Below are 24,062 nucleotides of genomic sequence, written 5' to 3'. Positions count from 1 at the left end.
AGAAACTCACCGCATGCCCACCAATAGTAATCGACGGAAACGTTTCACACCACAGGCATATGGTAAACAGAATAACAGAAGAAGTCAAAAACCCATTCGAACTTAAGTACACAAACAATTCAACAATCGTATTCACCAAAGATGCTAGCGACTTTGAGAATTTGAAAAAAACACTGAAACGGGAAAAAATTCAATTTCACACCTACTCCAGACGAGAAGACAAAACACACGCATTCGTACTAAGAGGCCTAGCAGAAGGGCTACACATCATTGACATCCGAGAAGAGCTTGAAAAAATTCATAAAATTCAAATTAAGGACATTTATCGTATGACAACGAAGGGTCGCCCCCTTTATTTAGTTATTACAGACTTCAAAATTACTCTGGACTACCTGAATAAAACGGTAAGAGTAATCGAACACACAAGGGTTGTATGGGAACATAGAAGACAAAACAAACCAATCATACAATGCCACATCTGTCAGCTCTGGGGCCACGCTACCTCAAATTGCGGTAGAACGCCGAGATGCCTAAAATGCGCGGGGCAACACCAGAATGTGTTAAAGAAAGATCGCTTCCTGCCCGATGCGCCAACTGCAGAGGAGACCACCCTGCAAACGCAGAAATTTGTCCAGAATTCATAAAAAGGAAAATATGGCTTGAAGAAAAGAAATCAATAAATCTAAAATCCAAAACCACCACCACAAAATATATCCCAGCTCCTATTCCAACAAACAACCCATGGACAAAAAGAAACAACAATGAAGATTTTCCCAGCCTCCCATCCAAAAACATTCCCCAAACAACCCCCCAAAATGAACAGCCTCAAATACAATCAAAAACAACAAACGTTCAACCCAGACCACCCAACAACGATATAACCAAATTCACCGAGCTGAACAACATGTTCAAAGAACTTCACTCCTTGGTAAACTTGGACGAACTTAGCAGAGCCGTTGCTGATCTACTAGAGGAAATGAAGAAGGCAAACAATAAAATGGAGAAATTCACGTTCTACAATAACTTTGTTACTAATATAGACAACTATGACATCTAGGCAGGTAGGTGGTAGAACAGTATTTCAAAAACGATTTAATCTTAAAATTATATTCTGTAATGTACGTGGAGTTTATAGCAAACTCCATCTCATCAGACATTTTCTCGACATTCACAAACCAGATATTTTCTTTCTTATGGAGACACTTCTTAAACCAAATAAATCAATTAACTTTGGAAACCCAGAATATCGTCTCATTAGACAAGACCGCCCCGCCGATGCCAACGGTGGTGGTATCGCATTGTTAATCAAAAAAGGCATAAATTTCCAACTCTTGCAACAAAATAATACATCAATTGAGCATATCCCAATACTCTTAGATAATAAAATTAAAATAGTCGGTGTTTATAATCCTCCCGATAATACGTTAAAAGAATTGGACTTTCACAATATCACAAAAACACACAACAAAGCTCTGATAGTAGGTGATCTCAATTGTCGACATCCACTGTGGGATCATTACGCTAAACTCCCTAATAAAAACGGAAATACTCTTTTGAAATTTTGTGACAATTCTGATTGTATTATATTCAATACTGATGAACCAACGCATTTTCCATACGCAAACTTCACTCCCAGCAAACTCGACATAGCCATAGGGAAAAACATTAACAACATATACAAAATAAAAACACTAACAGACTTCAACTCCGATCACGATCCTGTCCTTATCCATCTGAAACTTTCACACAATATACATAACCCTGTCATTACAAAAACATACGATTACAACACTACAAGCTGGGTAAAATTTAGAAAACACATAAATGAAAACATCACAATAACAGACAAAATAGAAAATACACAACACTTAACAAAGATAATTGGAAATCTTCAAAATATTATCATCACAGCAAGAAATCAATCAACTATATTAAAACCAAAAACCCAATTCCATAATACTCTCCCAGATCACATCATACAAATAATACACGAGAAAAACAAAATAAGGAGAAAATGGCAACAAACTAGGCACGGTAACGATCATTCACTACTAAAACAATATCAACACACAATAAACAACTTGATAAAAGAACACAAAAACAACGAATGGTCCAATTTTTTGAACACCTTACAACCAGAAAACAACTCGCTATGGAAAATCGCGAAACGTCTCAGATTCAAACAAAATAAATTTAATAAAATTATTAGTAACGGACATACGTTTACTAATGAAATCGAAATAGCGGAAAAGTTCGGAGAGTATTTTCAGAACAACTTTATAAATTATTCACAACACACACAATACCATCAAAATATCACTCAATCAGTTCATCAATACCTGAATTCATTAAACACTTTAAATACACAAAACTTAACAACTTGTACAGAAGTTTACAACACAATACAACAATTAAAAAATAAAACAGCCCCGGGATCAGACGGGATACCTAACATTTTACTCAAAAATATACCAAAAAAAGCAATAGTACAACTTACATACATAATAAATTCCATTATTAAAACTGGTCAATACCCGGATATGCTCAAGATTGCCAACATCATACCAATAATCAAAGCTAACAAACAACCATGTTATGTGGATAGCTACAGACCAATTTCCCTACTGAATAATATAGCAAAGGTAATTGATAAAATAATCCTTAAAAGATTACAAAATTTCATAGATAAACATAACACTATACCTTCCGAGCAATACGGATTCAGAAGCGGTCACAGCACAGTGGCTCAAATCATCAGAGTTTTAAATTATATTAGAGAAGGCTTCCAAAACAAAGAAAAAGCAATTATGGTCACTATCGACATACAGAAAGCATTTGACTCCGTATGGCCCGAGGGATTAGTTCACAAATTAATCAAATTAGGTATACCAAGCTATTTGATTAAAATTTTAAATTCATACCTAACGAATCGTAAACTCTTCACTAAAATAGAAAATCACACAGCTGGGCCATTTTCAATACAAGCTGGAGTACCACAAGGCTCTGAGTTATCTCCTTTGCTATATTCCATATTTATCCATGATCTACCAACTTCCCCGCAACTTCTTACCGCCATATATGCCGACGACACCTGTTTTGTATCGACAGCAAAGAATCCAGATCACGCATTAGACATCGCACAAAATCACATCAACACAAAAATTATACCATATTTACACGAACACAAATTAGCCATTAATGCATCCAAAACAGAGTATTTATTACTCAGGAGAATAGCTAGAAAAAACTACTCACTGCAATCTCAGATATATATAGATGGACACCTCATTACACCTAGTAACACCCTGAAATATTTGGGGTATACTGTACAAGGCAACACAATTGCAAAAGCACATATGCAACAAATACATAAAGCCAAGATTGCAATGGGCAAACTGTACCCACTCATATGCCGACACAGTAATCTCACAAGCCAAAACAAAATACTTATATACAAACAGATCATACGTCCAATACTCACATACGCAGCCCCAGTTTATTATAACGGCTCCAAACACAATTTCAACTCCCTGCAAGTGATACAGAACAAGTGTTTACGGATGGCGATAAAATATAATTGCTATCCCAAACTACCCAGAAACACGTGGTTACATAACAAAGCCGATATACCTACTATTAAAGGCTTTATAACAAAAATCTCTACAAATTTTTACAATTATTGTCTGCCAAACGATCTTCGTAAGAGCCTCAAAGACGCAAATCGCGCAGAAGACATCCGAGATAGTGGGTGTAGGCTTCTGCATGGATCGCTAACCATATAACAAGGTTGTTCAACTCCAAACGTTTATTCATCACAAATGTATAGAATATTTCAAAAATAATAATAATAATAATTAATATCAAATAAAACAACGTCAGTCATGTTGCTTTCCTGAAAAATATTCCCCCAGTCGATTTTGAAACTCTGTTTTTCAGCTGCTTTTCAGAGATAACCCAGTTGAAAGATGATAGGAATCATAAACATATATTAGGGACAAAGTTATTTTTAGAGCGAAAATGTATGGATAATGTTGAAGAAACAAGGAGCCAGCTTAATACTTCAGACGCACTCAATACATGTAAAGATCGCCAGACCATCGGCATACACATTTTATATTGTATATTGTTATTTTTATATGTATTGTTAATTTGGGAATCATAAACAGAATAAAGAACCTTTTTAATTAAATTAAAAATCAAATCATAAACAGTGTACATATGTCAAAAAAAGCAAAGTTACTTCCAAACGTTGAATATGACATTTCAACCAAGATGAATACCACCAGTTGCAATGTTTCATCTGAGTATTCTCAACAAAATGCAGAGCATGGTAAAAAAATAAATAGATCGAATGAAGAAATTATTCCTCAAGAAAAAAAAATTAATAAGACGGAACAAATGGAAAACGGAATTGGAAAATCATATTATAATCACGCAGATGATGAGGTAGATCCAGGCAATCTATAAGCGATTATGAAGGTTGCGAGACTCATGAATCAAATTTGCGATTATGCACTATTAATATAAAAGGATTAAGGACACGAAAAATCAATGATGTAGAAATACAAAATTGTTGCTTTTGTTCCATTTAAACTTGTATTAATATTATTCATAGTTTTAGTTTTTCTTATTATAAACGAATTCTTAATAAAGTTACTGTGACATTTAATGTGTTTTCATTCAAACAACGTAACAAAAAAGTCTGATAGTAGGTAACTAAAAAAATTTTTTGACTAAGAAAAAACATAAGTACTTGAAATGTATTTTTCTAATTTTGCACTTTTTACTGAATTATTAGGTATAACAGTTTTTCGATACTGGTTTTTGTAGCACATTTTGCAGTATGAGATGTGATTCGATTCAATAAGCAACCGCTCATAATATAGCTGGCTAAGACTTCGTTACAATTCATCAAAATGGTTCTTACTAAATCACTGAAAACGTCACTATAAACATCAATATCGCAAAATAGAATGAGTGGTAGGTAATAAGACACTAAGGGGCAAAGGGCACTTCAAGATACTTTAGGAACTCTGAGACGATTTAGCTCCATCCTTCTTATGTTGTTTTGCATTTCGTTGGTATGTTAAACCCATATGGGTAACCACAAAGGATTTTCTTTTCAAGATTTATAATAATAAAAAAACTCCTACATATTGCTGTTACTAAAAATAATGATTTTTGTTAGCTATAGGAGTCCGAAACATAGTAGCAATAAGTAATTTAGGAATTGAAAAAGTAAGTTATACTAATAGAAATGTTTTATATATACCAAGTGTTCAAAAACTGGAAATGTCAGATAGGAAAATATTATTTGAAATTGTTAAAACAATAAATAATGATGAAAAAACTGCTGTGTGTGTATAGTAGAGAATTTGTGTGAAATAAAATTTTATTTATTTTATAAGTGGCACAAGCTTATTGGAAATTATAAATAAACAAATGGTTGTGGGTTCATTAACATACTTGATGTTGGCAACCAGATTGGATATACGAGTATGTTTTGCTGCTAATTTTTACAGTAGGTTTCAAAATCAAGCTATAGATAAGGTCTTTAATCATTTAAAACGTGGGTAAAGGTACTTATAATAGATTTCTGTAGGATTATACAGTTTAAAAAAATAATAAACATTCATTAGACTGAAAATGCGTCATTGAATATCTTTTTAATTTTATTTTGGCAAGACTATATTTTGAACAACCAAGAAGCTTTTATAAAGCCATCATCCTAAATTTCCCATAAGTATCTAATTAGCACCTAGTGTTACGGATTAATTGATATCTACTCAAGTATTGATCTAAATTTAAGAGATATTTGATTTTTAGATTTAATCTCACGGAAATTAACACGTTTATATATCTATATGATAGACATGAGATACTAATGAATATCTATAAAAATAAACGGACATTAACAATTAACATACCTCACCTACCCTATAAATTTCAAATTATTGTTATAGTAGGGGAGCCCAAGAGGGGATTTTTGAAGTGACTCGAGAGCGTCAGAAAATTATATAGGGAGAATCCTTGCATCCTTTAATGTACCTCTACCAAGTTAAAGCCTTCATATGGTGGGGTGTGTTGAGGAGAGCCCGTCTGATTAGTAAAAAAAATCGATTCTTAGAAAAACTCGAGCGCGTCAATCATTTACAGTATGTACGCGCATTATATTTCTGGTAACTATTAGATATTAACCTGACGATTAATTCAAGGGGGCTGGCCGTAATGAGCGGTAGAAAAAAAAAGTTATTCGACCGTGTCCTATTAAAATATCTGACGATATGGGCATGATACAAACTCATAATATATTTTTTTTATATGTAAAAAAAGGTGATCTTGAGATACTCCAGCGCGTTAGAATTTTATGCAGGAGGGTCAAGTTGATGTCATAATCCTCCTGAATAATAATCTGACATTTATATTGAGGGATATCGCTAGTCTAACCATTTTGAGGGAAATTTAGAAATAATATATCCGCATTTACGTACAGAAATTGGATAATTTATTAATATAAAATTAAATATAGATCATTAAAATTTTGAATACATATTTTAGTCCTCATCTCCACTAGACTTATCTTTGAAGTTTGTTTCCACTTCAACTTTCTGGACGTCCTCGTCATCTCGTGATTCTGTAACTAAGAATGGTTATGATACATTATAATATTATATTTATGATTTGATAGTATAATATGGAATAGAAAACGTACCTGAATCTAAAGTATCTAAAGTATCTCCTAAAATTTCAGGTGTTATGACGATGTCTTCGAACGCTTCAGGAAGTTGGTTTCCTAGGATTCAAGTTGGTTCCGATTTTCCATCCACATTTCTCCATCCGTCTTCTAGCGGTGACCCTTCCGTAGGAATACGATTGTAAGCGTTTCTCCACAAACAAGCAATATATTTCGTTCGCAATAAATGTTGTTGCAGCTCCGATCGACATGGTGGCGAATTACAAGCATCGTAATTCATTAATTTCACATTCAGTGAAAAGGGTTGAGACGTATCTTTTACTTTGTACGTTTTATTAAATATTTCCACCCCAGCAATATTAACGTCAGCTAGATTTTTAAGCCCGTACAAATGGCAGATGAACGATTCCACGGTGGAAGATGATGCCTTAATATTATATGCTTCAGAGCCCAAGTTTCCAAATACTTCTTGTATATTTTCAGATCCCATTAGAATCTGTGGAGGCTTTCGATACAAGTGGGTTCAATTTGGCAAAAAGAGCGGAAATGTCGATATATCGGCGTGCATTCCCTACTCCAAGATCAATCCAGACTTTTTCAGACGATTTCATATCTTCCATGTTGGCTAACATAATAACCACGATATCTATATCAGAGTTTCTGATGATGACAGTAGACTCTTCTTCCATTTGACAAGCAAAAAATACAGCTTTTGTATCCGCTTCTTCATGATCGGAACATGACAGATCATTATCAAAAATTACCGATAATTCATTATCGTTAACAGAGTACACGTAACATAAATCATGAATTAGAAATATTTTCTTGTTACCAATAATTGATTTCATCTCCTGTTTAGCCTAATGTTCGGTAAAAAATTTCCCTTTATATTTTTTAAATCTTTGGAGAAGTCAGAGGTTCTGTTTTGTTGAGGACCGGCAATATGAGAATCTTTGTCATCTATATTGCGTCGAAGAATATGTTCACAATCTTTAAGGTGTGAAGTAACGATCAAATATAATGGCTATACTATCTGCTGGAGTTTTTACAAGAGTTTGCAAAATTTTCTTTGATAAATCACCGAAATTGCGCGGCATTTGTTTAAAAGGAAAGAAAATTGCTGCATTGATAACGCCTTAATAGAATTTAATGTTTTACATCTATTATAATTTTTCCCAGTAATAAAACTTGAAACTGATCCTTCAGCAATTAGATCTGATTCTGTCAGTATATTAGTGAGTCCGCATTCTTCAATAAAAGTGCCAACTGCTTTGAAAAAAGTCATTTCGATGTGAAAATCCCCGATGGGAATAAAAATGTTATGAAATTTTGGTGATTTTTGAGATTGTATGCAAAACTCGTGCGAGCTATAGCTAAATCAAATGTAACCTGAATGTACGGAGCGTTACATTATTTTGCAACTACTTGGCATAATTCTAAAGTTTTCAAAACTGTCGAATGATTAGTGGAAGACTCGTTTATGGGAGACAAATACGAAATTTTTTGGACAAGTAAATTGTCAATGTAAATTTTACTATTATACCCACGTACCTACCACGTACATTGAGCTTATGCGACAACATCCACATGATATCTAATTGTTTAGCTGTAATTAAATTTGCAGGATCTTTGTTGAGTGGAAATGTCAAGCTCATTCCAAGTTGCAATTTTCAATATTTTTGTAAATGGGCGCATCTCAAAAGTTATTTCTTCAAAGGCGCGGCGTTTCCGGTTTCTCGGTGTTAGAAGCGTAGATTCTGATGTATTGCTGCATACAGTTTGATTAGAAGCTAGATTCTCAACTTCATTTTCAGCTGAAGATATTGAAGGCATTGTATCTGCATTTAGAGCAATGTTTTGAAAAATTATCCCAATTGTATCGTGAAGAGTATCTTTTCCATTTAGTGTTTCGACGAAGCGATCAACGTTATCGAAGACAACTGCCGTATTTAAGTCCGGACGACGTAAGATATCTTCAGGGCACACGAAAATACGGTTAGCCGTAGAAAAAGTTAATTCGGTCTCTAATTCTTTCAAAATAGTATACGAACAACACTGCCCATATTTAGATATCAAGTTGATTATTTTTTTGCTATTACACAAGCTTTTGACTGCTAAACCTATGTTTGAAGTTTTGATTTTATGGTTTGAAACAGCGTAGATCATATCTTGCCCAATAGAAAAAATTGCAAGATCGTTATTTGTTTTCCTTATTTTACGTTTTTGCCTCGATAGATGCGAAACATCGCCCATAACAAATGTTTCCAAGAAGCAGGTTAAAAGTTCTGGTACATAATCTAATTCACCTTTAATTAAATCTTCAACAGTGCAATCATCAGGCAATTTTGTTGTACAATTTTGAATTTCCTCTCGGAGTTGTGCTGCAATCGAACTAATTGTCTCCTTCATTGCCATGCTTCTAAATAAATCACTATATGCCACAATATCAGCTGAAATCGGAGCAAGAAACTTCTTTTTTTTTGCATAAATAATTTCGATCGTCTTCGAAAAAGTATCCATGATCTTATTTTCTAAGTGGCGATAGATTCCGATAACAACTTGTATTGTTCAACTAATAGTTTGTGGTATTCTTAAAAATACACAAGATAAATATGAAATTTCAGATGATAGGATGTATATCGGCTCTGGGATAAAATAGAAATACATACATAAATACAAATAATAATCTTTAACCTGAATGGATACAATTATGGAATAAACATTTGATTGGATTGCACAACGACGAATTGAGATGTGTCAAAGAAGCATAAAGGAAACGAATGGAAATACTGACAATTCCAGATCAGATAATACTTCGAATGGCGAATGAATCCCAAAGTGGAAGGCCATTGTCGCCCCCGATTTGAACTATACGACTACTTGTGTTATTTTCTAGTTTATGCTCTTTAAAAAATAGCAAATTATTGATCTCCAATTTTTTCAATAATAATATGGGATACGTATAGAACTGCTTTTGTTACTTGCCATTTTTCTGGATTAAAAAGTTTCTTATAATGAAAAATCACATTATTAACAGAAGTTCATTTAAAATTAGAAATTTCTCTATATTGAAAAATTGTTTCTGATTTGGTATAATAGTTTTCGTTTCGATTAATGATCTTCACGCAGATGTTTTTGCAATCCATTTACTTAACTTAACCCACTTTATCTGTCTTGATTAAACTTTTCAATGATTATATAACTAACTCCTAATTTCAATGTACAAACAAAAATAATTATTGAAAAATGTGAAGTTTTTTTGGTTTTCTAGAAAATCCCAGTGTGACAGATTTTGTATGGAAACTTTAAAACTTTTCAGGTGAAAGCATCCAAAGCCACCAACATGGATTTTTAAATATTGTTATAGAATTGTTGATGTCATTGAATGAGAATATAGTGATAAGCTCTAAGGAAAATTTGTCAGGTTTTGATTTACAAACGCTTTTGAAAACAGAGCTGCATTACTCAAAATAAACAACTTGATATTAATGAAGATTCAAGAGTCGAAAAAGTGAGAAAATTAGTTGATTCAAGTCGAAATTCAGAATCAAATAACAAGACTGAAGAGGAATCACCAAGTGAATGTTGTGGAAAAGCCAGTCCTTCATCAAGTGGATTTTATGATAACTTTGCGAATGAAGAGGTAAGATGAAAATACATATTTTAAATATAGTAATGTCTTAATTTGTCTGTAGGAAAATGTTGCATCTGGTGATCTGATAGAAAAAACCAATCGCAATCAAGCAGAATCAGAAAATGGAGATATAAAGTTTTGGATAGGTTTAGAAGAGGAAGAATATACTTTTGAGGACATCATTAAAACAGTTACTGAAATTTTAAAAAATAAGGATATAGAAAAAAATTAAAGAGTAGCAGAATAAATAATAAATGAAATTAGTAATTCTAGAACTACCGAGAATATTGACAATACTCCATCCAGTACAACAACCAATAATTTCTTAGAACTTTTGATATATTATTGCAGCTAAATGTTCTTGAATTTAGGTCTCTTCTGTCTTAAAATTATTTTTTTTTGATAATTTAAAAAAAAGTTAAAATTTGACGTTTCGACTTTTCTTTAAGCCTTCATTAAAAAATGCTACTGACAATTTGCTTATTTTATATTGATTTATAGATGAAATCAACTTAGAACTTTCTAATAAGAAAAATTAATTTTTCCTTATTAGATTCCGTTTCAAGAATTAGTATAAGTCATAAAGGACATAATACATTATCCAAATATTTCACTTAATTAGAATCTAGAACACCAAAAAACAAAAGAAGTAATATATATATATATATATATATATATATATATATATATATATATATATATATATATATATATATATATATATATAGATCCAGCGGTCAAATTGGCATCGGTACTTTTACGGTATAGCCAGGAATCCTTCAATATACAACAATGTATATTTGCAAAATATATTCAACGGACAGGTTAGCAGCTTGATAATTTGGGAACGTTGAAATAGATATATTTGAGTTTATTAAATAACTTTCATTCTGCAGATTTGATGGTCGTATATGAATGTTATACTTGTAACGGAGGAAGTGGCATCTTAAAAAATATATTTAGAATCAACGTATTGGTTGATGTATGGTGATTTAAATGCATTTTGCTTTCTTGGTCTTAATTTACATATATCCATTTCTATGAGTTGTTTGAGCATAATTTGATTATTATTTATTCTAACTAACTAAAATTAACCATTTTAGTTTAAAATTGTGATCATATTCAGAGATCCGTATTGAAGCTTATAAGCAAAAGGTGCCAATTCAAATCTAATTTTTTACTGACTATTCGAAGCAACATTCAAAATCTCCGAACATTTAAGAGCTGATTAAAAAACTAAAAAACTGGACATTATTTCAGAGTCACCAATATGGTAGATCACAGAAACCCTTCTGTTGTCGATGTCTCAGAATAAACGTTAGTTTTATTTTGGTGCTGTTTTTTGGAAATTTCTCTATTCCATTTTTGTGATCTATGATAAGCAACCTGCATCCAGAATTGCTTATTTTTACTTTTTTATTTTATAAAAATATTGAATAGCTGAACAAATTTTTTGGCTGATTTTGATAATACTAAGAAAAAAATAACTATTAAAGAGTCTCCTCGGGCTATTAAAAACGGGCTAAACACAGACAGACGAAAAAGGACCCAAACAAACAATATTGATGATAGTTATCCAACTGCAAATCTTCGTTATGCTTAAAAAATCGTAGGAAGAAGAATTTTCATTGGTTTATTGATCTTAAAGATGAAAGAAGAATCCGTGATGCTAATACAAAGATGGGTAGTTCTTTAATAATGATATGCGAGACCACATCCAGATTGAGTGATTTCAAAAGAGATGGGAATGCCATACAGCATGCTTGGGATAAAATGGATAAAATGGATTAAATCCCTTGAAGAATTCCTTTGTTTTATTCTTTTATTTCAGCACTTTATCTAATTTTCATTATTCAAAGAGATGAGAAACGATTTTATGATTTTTGGTATTCAACAGTTAACAAATATATTCTCTTGTACCATAAAATTTTGTTTCAGCTTTTAAAATCTGATTAAATAAATATTCTTAACTCTATCAATATCTTCAACTTTTGAACAGCTGTTCATTTTCAATTTTTTTGAATGTATTTGAATACAAATTCAGCCTGTTTTGAAATTGATTACAATTGTTCAATAACGTCTTATTTGAAAGTTGAATTTTTCACATGAGACATTTTGTATCTTAGATTTCAATTTGTTGCAATTTGCCATCGTAACAAGAAATATTTTTTCATATTCCATATACGGTATTCCACTAGTTCCTCGTGAAAGTCGTATGCAGGTCACCACCTTCTGTACTTTGAAACACACAACCCAAATATTCTGTCGTAGATAAAGGTTTTTAGGCCTACTCCAACTTAAAGATTTGATAAAACTCGAACCTCGTTTTGAAAAGTATATACATGTACAGAAGAACAACAAACTCGCTACAACAGTTTCACATTTTTGAGTCATCCTGTATTTCATTCTGCCAAATTTGAATAATATGGCTCATCTTTTGGATTGAATTGGCCCATAACTTATACCGAAACCTAAAAACTCTGAACTGTATAGTTTTTGTACTATTTAAATGTTGTTTATGAAACTTCCACCTATGAACCATTTGATTAGGGCCCTTAATGATACTTGCTGTGTCTAGCTGATTTTCATAATATGCTGATATAAATGCATCAAGCTATTCGACGCCATTTAAAGAAGAAAAATGGAGTTTCACATTCGAAAAAGGATAACTCCTTCTTTGAAATTGATAAGCCTTAAGAAGTAGCGGTAAACGACTTGAAACTCTATCCATTTGCCGATTTTTCAATAAAATGGGGTCCTACTACGATTCCACTTGGAATGCTCCCATCTACGTTTACAGACCACCTAGTCTGACTGCGAAATGAAAATTTGTTGTAGAACAAATAATGTAAATTTGTGACTGTTCGCATATCTACTTTCATGAATTGTCCACTCGTTACCGAGTAACACAGCTGCTATTTTTTGCAAGAAGTTCTCTCCTCAGAATAATTTTATCGTTTCTTTGTAATTGCAATAAGCTGTAACTGATTCTTTGGGACTCTCATATTGGTTTCTTCACTATTTGCTAGTACAACATGAAATGTAACTTTCTCTGTATAGTATTGAGTTCCTATTTTAACAAACATTAGTCTCATATACCTACCTCTTATAATGTTACTGATGTACTTTTCTCTTTTTTCATATACTTTTATCCTAGCATTATTGTGGAAAGATAATTTTGAAGTATGTATTCCAAAAAATAAATGGCGTTGAAATTTTTACGGAAAACTGGTCATATGTTTTGAAATACCCGGTGTAAACCATTATCAAGCTCATATAGTTAGAATTGGGAAATAAAGCAGAATTTAATATTGACTGATTACGAACTGATGATAAATTTGGCATAAACTGAACCTAGGATCGAAAAACCAGTAAACAATATCTCATTGACATTTGTTTCTTCTACTTTTATTGATACTCTTACAAATTATTCTGATCATTTTTATTTGCTCTGTCAAGGGTTAGTAATTTATGCTTGTAGTTTTATAATGCTGCTCTTCAACTCAGGTTTTTTGCTTTTAACGTCTGACCCAACCATTCTGTATAATAAATATGGTGACAGTTCTTTATTATCAATTAGTCATTTATGAAAAATTACTCAGATCTAAAAACCTTAATAAAACTTCTAATAACTTTTCGCGCCCCGTGTATCCACTACTCACTGTATTTATATTTACATACTTATACATTTAACGGGATGGACGACTTCTCTAGAGTATCTCTACGTTAATAATAATTGGCGCCCTTTTTTCGATAAGCTTCGTAAAGGGTTGGCATGGCGTCGTAACATCATTCACGGAGACAAGCAGAAAATCTTTTCGTAGTTTTTAATAGTGTTGCAAGCAGTCAAAATGTCAAGACGTAAACGAAACGAACTAATTATGAGCCTAGCATTAGCTCAGGAGAAAGACGGTATGTGTACTCAAAAATTTCCTAATATTATGTAGATTATTTATCATGATAAAGATATCAAATAACTATGACTTTTACAATAATAGATAGATTTCTTCGGACATTTTTCTATCTAGTTAATTATGGATATGAATTTGGGATTTTATTTTGTGTATATGTTGGATATGTCTATTAGATTCTATTTAATATATATTTAATAAGAACACAGAGAATGCGTGTAAAATATATTGTTTTGTGCAAATTTTCGTGCGATATTTGCTGAACATGTTAAAGTTACAACCTGTTAAATTAAGCGTAAGGGCATGAAAACAGTTTCCAGCTAATTGGTGGTGACATCTTGTGAATACAATACATACGTCATTATATTGTACAAAATAAAAAAAAAATATTATTTTATTATGAAAAACATTTCAAAATTTCCTCAGAGGTGTCATGTAGATGATGATGTCAGGGAGTTTTTGGTGGTGACACCTCAATGTATTCCGAAAAAATATTTTCGGAATAACGCTCTGGCCGTTCCTCGAAGTGGAAAACAACTACACTACTTTCCTGGCTAATACCACACGAACATTGAATTACATCCACAAAGAAGAGCGACCGACCGTCGAGACAGACATCTCAATGTTTCGCAATTGCAAGGAGAGAGGTTTATAAACCGACACATTCGTGCGGAATTTTATCCAAGCAAAGGGTAACATCGTAATTTTCAGTCTGGTTTAGGGGTACCAGACGAGAGAGTATTATGCCATCCTGATGTGATCATAACAAGGTCGAAACTAGTCGGTGGCTATACCTCTCTCCTTGCAATTGCGAAACATTGAGATGTCTGTATCGATTGTCGGTCGATCGGCATCACGCTCTTCGTTGTGGATGTAATTCAATGTTCGGCATGGTATTAGCCAGGAAAGTGCAAAATGACAGACAAATCTAAATGATTAACGAGTAATGTCGAACTAATAATACATTGTTTTTAAATCTCACGGTATTTCAACACTTGTAATCTCCTTTTCAATAAATAAGTTCAGAAATGCATTTTCAATATAAAAACGATTCCTTCTTTTCCATTGATAACTAAACTATCATCTGCTGATCTTTACAATTACGACTTGAGAAAGCAATTTTACAGATTGATATGTTCGTTGATGACTTCGTATTGTGGGTTCCATATCTAAAGTGTCTTCTAATCTAATTCCTGCTTCTTATGTATGTATGTAGTACTTCTAGTTCTGTATAAGGTTTAGTGGATGATTTGTGTCGAGTAGATGTTTAGCAGAATGAGATTTTTCTGGTTGTTTCAGTCTGTACGATCTTAAGTGTTTACTCCACCCCGTCTCATATCAAAATTTCGTATGGTTTGGCCGTTTCACTATAAACCTCCGTCCCGTTAGTCGTAATCCACCCTATATATGTTATGGTTTTCTCAGTAGTAACGTCTCGATGTATTTCGAGATAACTCCAAATTTTCATTACATAGTTTCAAGTTACTATGACACCATGTCAGAAACCTAATAATCGAAAGAGATATCTCTCAGTGTTTGTTGACATTCCTTAGCATACTTAAATTACCTGATGTCGAGGTTATCTTTTCAAAAAACATCACAAATTCATATTATTGTTGTAATAAGAAATGAGAGCAGAGTTCATAATTAATATAAAACAAAAAGTATTACTTAAAAGCAATAATTTTAATCAAAAAATGAAGTTATCAGACATCCTTCAAACTGTTTTGATAGATATAAGGATTGCCACATACTGGTCTTTATTGTATTAATGATTCACTCATTATTCAAAGCGATTCATATTGAATCATGGAGAGTTTGATGATATGATATTGAGAATTCACTTTTACCTAACTGAACCTAATCATTGTTTTGTTGATTTATTGAGTATCTAATTATTACATTTTATGTCATAGATAATGTAACACTAACGATAATTATACACGCTCACGGCCACCTGGTCAGGTTACGTTAGCTTCGGTTTGCAAAATAGAATCTTTTCAATTTTTCACATTGACTTGTTCAAAAATGGATAATCAACATTTTTGTTCATTTTATTACTTGAAGAAAAAAGATATTAACAATTATTCGTCAATAAGCGTTTACATGAACATCCAAAACCATTATTTTCTGATATTCTCATATCTTCTATAAACACTTGAGAGATTTTTATTGGAATTAGATGATTTTTAGATTTTTTTACAGACGAAAATTATCGACATATTACTTATAACGTTTTGATACGTTGCCTCAGTTGATGAAAAAACAGAATATTATCAAGAGCAACATTGGTGCGACGTAAAAATTTGATTTATACTAGTAACTGATATGATTACAACGATAATATTTCATTTTAAGATGATCCGTTGAATTGTCAACGTTATGCGGATGCCTGAGTGCAAATAATATAGATATACAGAAGCCAGAGTGTCCGCTAAATGGTCAATATATACACGGATGCCAATCTGACCGTTCATTTAATCCTACATATACAAATAAGCGATACCAGAGCCATACAACAGAAACTCTGTGAACTTTAATTTAAAATCCATTCAAATATGGTGTAAATTGCACTCCGGCTCATTTTTACCTTATGTGATAGCTGATGAAATTCCAAGTCGAATCAATTGCCTTGTGCTAATTGTGACGCTGTCTACATAGGGCAAACATCTCAGTATTTAGAAAATAGACTAAGAGGTCTTCAATACGATAAAAAAATAGAACTGCATTAACGAACCATGAAATATCATAAAAAACATAATTCAGTTATAAATATTCAAAAATTCTTAGAACGGAATCTACCACAGGAAAAAGAGAATTTTTAGAAATGGTTCACATTCATAAGAACGAAAAAGCTATAATTGATAAAAAAGATCTAAATAATTTAAGTAAAATTTATAGGTTTATTTTGTAAATTCTAATAAATTTAATTGATCCAAATGGTAGGTTAGAAAAACTTTTACTGCCAACTCTACATTTACCTGGTAAGTAGTTATATTTACTGTGACAATAAACCTAGTGAAAAGTTATGCAGAGGAAAAGAATTGCTATTTTTGTTTGTAGCTTACGAAAAAGGTGAAAATGATATTTTTTGGGTACAGGAGCAACAACCATCTTCATTTTCAACTCCAAAAAAGCTAATAGGTAGGTATGAATTTTAATATATTATTTCCACAAAAATCTGAATGTTAATTCTTCTAGTCATGTAATCAGGATGCTATATTGTTTGAATCATTGTTCATTTTGGGTATAGGCATGACTCAACCATTTATGGCAGTTATAAGCAGGTAGAAATGAATTGATGTGTTTAACATCTGGGGAACAGGCTTCATGTTTTTATTTCATATTAATAACCAAAAGGATTATTCAATAATAATTTAGGTGAAAGATAAATGTCAATATTTTCTATAATGTAGTTGTCCAATTGTTTAATTTTGCTTACTGATTTCCTTTTTCTATTGAGAATAATTGAGACATTTTTTAGAATCAATTGCGAGGACTAGTTCCTCTATCAGCACCTTTACTGGTAACAGCCCAATAGAGGGAACAAAAAACCTCTTAAAGTGTATACAAGGAAGCGATTATTTCAAGTACTTGTTGAAAAACCTTGTAAGTATGAATTCAAAATGGCTATATTTTTATATATAATTGCGATAGTTGTAGACACAACTATTGACACTATTCATATAATAAATTTAAATTGAACCTGAAGTTATGAATTTATATAATTTGTAGGTAGCTCCTCGAGTATCCTGTATGAACCATCAATATCGACTAATATAGAAACAGATAAACTTGAAGGAAATCAACCAAGGGAACTTAATAAAAGACGCAGCCCCTGTCTCAGGAACATTAATATTTTGCGACGCAAAGTCAGTTGGTGGAAATTGACTGCTAAGAAAGCGCAAAAATATCGTCCAAAAACAATAATAAAATACTTAGAAAGTAATCTGGAACATTGAAAATGGCTTAAAAATATAAATATAACCACGAGTATATAATCTTAGAATAGACAGTTTAAGTTTTTATGTATCTGTTATCATTTTAGGTTATAACAATAAAAAGGATAATAATTAATTTTAATAAAATACAGCCAAGTTTTATTATAATAATACTGAAAACAACAGGTTATGGACCCAGGAATTATCTCTGTATAAATGATTAACTCGGATTACGAAAATAAAAACGAAAATTCATTACAACAAATAATAGCAATGTAAACATAGAAAGTGGCAACTTAATGTTCTGCAACCTATGGCAAAAAAATCATGATGAAAAAATGTTTTTTCAGATATATTCAACAGCAAAAATATTGTCGAACAAAATACAAATAATAACTACAATGAGAGGCGATGAGAACACATTTAAAAAACTAGAAAATGAAAGTATGATAAAATCTGCAAAACGTGACAGTATCATAAGCGTAAAAGATATTCCAAATATATGTTTTCATGAAGGCAAGTAAGAAAACAACCCACACCAAAGCCACCACATGGATACAGTAACCTGGGACAATAAAAGGTATTTTCTAACATTTTCTATTCTCATTTTCACGTGATATTTTTACTGGAACACAATAACGAAGTGTCAGACTGTCAGACAGAACAATATAATAGATGAAAATGATTGAAGCTAAATTTGAGTCAAAAGTAAGTAGACCCCAGACATAACACGCATACTATCAGGCGACAGTCCAATACTTTTTGTCCATTTTATTTCGTTTTCTGTAATTAAATCATAGAGATTATTAAAATATCTTCTCTTCTTGCTTTTGATGAGAAAGTCTTGCAAGAGAGCAGTTCTTCTTCTATGCTTTTATTAGATTCAAACCTAACAAAGGCTAATAGATTAGCCTCGCCAGCAACATCAGTACTTTCATCTAGTTGAAGTGAAAAGTACTCACTTTGTTTTAAAACTGTAGCCACTGAAAGTTTTACTGCATCTGACATTTCATCTATTCTTTATCTTACAGTTGTATTAGAAAGAGGAATTTGACGGATATTTTGTTTCCTTTGAGTAAATCTCCAACTAGTCTGATAACAATAACTTTTGTCATTTTTATTTTTATTATAATTTAATGATGAATTATGTTTGTTTCGCCACTTGTCTTTGAATAAGAACTTACCATTTGATCACTTTAATCGTTTTGTACAAATTCAATACTATATCTGCCAATAGTACTAAACATTTTTATTTTAATTGTGGTGAGGTAATACCATATCTAACGAAACACGCTCACACACTTTTGTTTTATTATTTCAGCTCCTCAACAACCAGTTGAAAGTATATTGTTATCAAATCTCTCGAATCATTCTAATGAAAGCGAACGGAAAGGGATCAGTACTCTTTTCAAAAAAGTCCTAAACATCAAGATGTAGGCTTACAGCTGTCCTATTGAAGGTATTTGATATTAAATATATGTATAATGAATTTTGAAAAGACAGTATTTCTAATTTTTTTCGCACATTTGTTCTTAGCTTTTCGACTCGGTGGCTACTTTTACTGTTTTTAGATCCATAGGTAGATAGAGAAATTGTAGATAAGTATAATTATGAATATCCTTTTTTTTTGTTACTCCTTTTATTTCTTTTAGTACTCATCTTATTTTTCCTTCGATGTATTCTTTATAGATTATCTTCTTATGCAGAACATCAACATTTATTATTTTCATAACTAAAGTGGAGTTTATCACTTCACTCCATTATAATCCTTCTTATCTCATTTTTACTTTGCAGATTTGCTCTCTTAGATTCAGGAAGTCAAAGTTCCTTCTGTACAACCGAGTTAGCACATGCATTGAAGTTACCGTGTACATCCGTTTCGATTCTGGTAGTAGATATAAATGCAACAAACTCTACAAATGTCTCTAAAATTAAAATTAAATAAAAATAAATTCATACCGAATTTGAAGCAAAATTTCCATTTTTAGTCCTAGATCAAATTACAACAGTTTAATATAGATTTTTCAAACATTAAAATTCCTAATAATTCATTGCTAGCTGATATTACTTTTGATACATCAGCTAATATTGACATTTTGATTGGTTGTAATATATTTTACGATCATTTCAGGAAATTTTACAGTTCCTTCGAATTCTACATTTTGTAACCTTTCTAAAATAGACGTTCAGGAACAATTAGGGCCCTTTTGTAAAATTGAGGAAGTTTCTAATACGAAGCAATCAGTTTACTCGGTAGAAGAAAGTAGTTGTGAGGAGCTTTCCGTAAAAAACTTTTATATAAAAGGTGATGGCCGATTTGTTATTAAATTATCTTTAAAAAAAACCTATTTTGGGTGAAACTAGAGATATAGCTCTAAAACGGATGAAGTCTGCAGAAAAAAGGTTGCAGAATAATAGTTACTTGAATACGGAATATTCTAAATTTATTGAAGATTATTGCAAGTTAGGGCATATGTCTTTGGCAAACGAAATTTTAAAATCAGAAGCTAAATTCATTTTATCTCACCACTGTGTACTAAAATCTAGTTCTTTGACTATAAAGTTACGCGTAGTTTTTGATGGATTTTTGATGGATTGATTAATAACATCAGTCTAAACGACATTTTGATGGTAGGTCCAATCATACAACCCGATATATTCAATACATTGTTAAGATTTAGAAAGCACCAAATTACTTTTACGGCAGATATAGAGAAGATGTACCAACAGATAAAGTTACAACCCTCGGATAGACAATTTCAACATATATTGTGGAGAGAAGATAAGTCCAAATTGGTTCAAGAATATGAACTTGATACTGTAACTTACGGCTTAGATCCTAGTTCATTCAAAGTTTGAATGATCTTTATCTTGCAATTCCATAAGGTAGGTACTCCAAAGCTACTAAAGGTCCACATGTGAATACATCCAAACGCTCCTATTATATCAAACAATATATATATATATAGGTAAATATTTAAAAAAAAGTGTTGTTGGGGATTGTTTTATCAAATTTCCAAAAATATTACCCAAATGATAGAATCACTGCAAAAATCTTCAAAGCCGGTTGGATGTGGTTCTCTTGGTGCTACTTCAATAATCTAATTCTTTTTTTTGTAACTGGAAATTCACAGACCTTTCAATACAAACTTCCAGGCCCAGTTCAGACCAAGCTACCATTGTTATATTGGTGAATATGTTAGGTTAGGTTTAGAGTATTCCAGTATTGGTGTAGTGCCTATACTTGTTATTAAAAAATATATTCAAATACTTGCCAAACTTTAAAAGCATTTAGCTTGTTTAAATCATATTCATCAACATAAAACATTGTGGTGTGTACGTGAGCATTTTCAAATACACAAGTACGTATAGGTATATTAAGTTCAAAACTCTGACATAAATAAGATGATGATTATGATGGCAAAATCAGATGAAAGAATACAACATGCAATATCAAATTACTTTGTTAAGGTGTAGGAAATGTGAAAAATAATTGTACATACCTACTATAAGAATCAAAATTTAAAAAATATGTACCTTTTCAGTCAAAAGTTACTTCATAACTTTAACTATATTCACTTAATCTTCACGTATAAAACTTAAACATAAGTTTTTCCAACTAGATACCAATTCCGTTCCTATCATTAATCATAATAATTTCCGAAGTTCCTTTGTTTGAAACTTTGGTTTACTTTGACCTTGGACGAATAAAAAAGATGAACCCATCTGGCATGTTTGAATATAATTGAAGCCAACTTATAGTAAACCTCAATGTTGTCAAATTTTACAATTTATTTGTTTATTATCTGGATGCATGTTACGTTTCAAAAATATTTATTTATACATCGTAATATTATTAAAAAACAATAAGAATCTGGCTTTAGTTCTCACTAAATTTGGTTAATGGACAATATTTCCCACAATTGATCTAAACAAAGATCAAGAAAATAATATTGGCGAGAATGTTTATGAAAAAAATATAAGCTAGGCAACGTTGCTATGAATCTATATTCGTTTATGCTTTTGTTATATCTAGTATAGAATGTTTGAAGAAATAATATCAAATACAAGTTTTATTTGAATATAAATTTACTATAGACATGTACCAACAAATCTTCGATACGACGTTTCGTGCCTTCACGAGGCAAACATATAGGTTTTTAATGAGGATATGCTTATTTATTATAATTATTAGTCAATTTAAGCGATATAGCACACATTTATCTCAAATAACTAACATCACTAATGATTATTCTTAAATACGTTTCTGTCGTGGATACTCGTTTTGATTTTTTCAAAAAATGTACTGAGAGCTTTTCTTTAAACATTACCTGGTGTTTTCGATATAAAAAAGAACTTTCTTAACCAACCAATGTAATGTCTCTCCATAATATAATCACCATTTTTCATTTTTGTCCTCGTATCTATTAAGGGTAAGAATATAATAATGCCATATACCATCTTACGAAAGTTGAATACTTTCGATAAAAATGAATTCTAGTTTCAATTTTATTATATATATTGCAAAAAACACATTTGACTGGAAATAATTTTATTTGCTAGTAAGTATCCGCTTTTATGACCATACATACTTGGTTCAGATAAGTAGACCTTTGGCCTTCTTTTATCAATTATACAATTAAACAAACAGATGGTTTTGTACGCATTTATGGTCTCATTGTAAAATATAATTTCTGAAAGTTGAAGGTAGCAACAAACTCCTCAAGTACATTTTTCCAGTCGCACATTATGAATGAATTTATCATCCCAACAAATATTGATGTTAGTTATTTATTTCACGATTTACCTATCCATAACTTCCCACAGTGATAACAGAAACAGCCTATTTAAAACTATAGAACAAACTAATTATTTTTAAAAATATTACGTATAAAAAATCCTGGAGAAGAACAATTTATATTTTCAACTGTAGTAGTTGTTGTCTTTTTTGTAACGTTATAACTATATTAAATATGACGCCTTGTATATATTTTTAATGGTATATATTTTTTGTATTGCACTTTAATAGGTTATAATTTCAAAAATATATGACTCATGCTTGATTTACCTACAACAGATTTGTGAATAAAATCATTTTGTTTAATTAGTACCAGTAGTAATATAAATATAATTAACTCAACAATGAACTTAGTTTTAACATTTCTATATTATTTTGTGGTCAATCCAAAAAGTATTAATAGATAATACAATAAATAATATTTTCGATTATTATAACTATTGGCTCAGCGATGTAAAACCAAGACCGGTCCTGGGTTAGTTGGCACACTTACTACACAATGATAAAACTGACAATACGATTATAAGTAGGTATTTTAGTAGTAGTTGATATTTTTTTCTTTATTAGAAAGAGTCTTTTTATTTATTGGTATCATCCAAATTTTTGCATTGAATCGTACTTTCAATACAAAGCCAATGAATATAATTATATTAAAAACAGATTATTTAAATATCTTTATTTCTGGTTTTGTTACAATTCTTTTGAATGGTCTTTTTTGTTTGATTTCAAAAACCCTTATTAAAGGTAAGTATGAGAGTGTTTTTACCGTTGTGGTGAGCATACCAAGAAATTTCAATGATGTGTAGTTGTTTTTGAGAATGATACAAAGGTACAATGATATAATATAGAATTAGGGAAATTGCAAATAAGGGTACTACTAATCGTTATTCCATTTATTCCCGTTATTGAAATGAAATAAATTCAAGTTTTTGAACATAATAAAATACTACTTTACCATAACCATTACAATAAATATGTATGTTAACTTTGATGTTCCTTATTTCAGGTAAGGCTGTTTTGGCAATCCTAGGCCAGAAATCACTAAGAAATAAACAAACATTTCAGAGAAAATATTAGTCAATTT

This window comes from Diorhabda sublineata, chromosome Y (genome assembly GCF_026230105.1).
Source record: "Diorhabda sublineata isolate icDioSubl1.1 chromosome Y, icDioSubl1.1, whole genome shotgun sequence".
NCBI classification, from domain to species: domain Eukaryota; kingdom Metazoa; phylum Arthropoda; class Insecta; order Coleoptera; family Chrysomelidae; genus Diorhabda; species Diorhabda sublineata.
Note: the sequence above shows the minus strand (reverse complement) of the source record.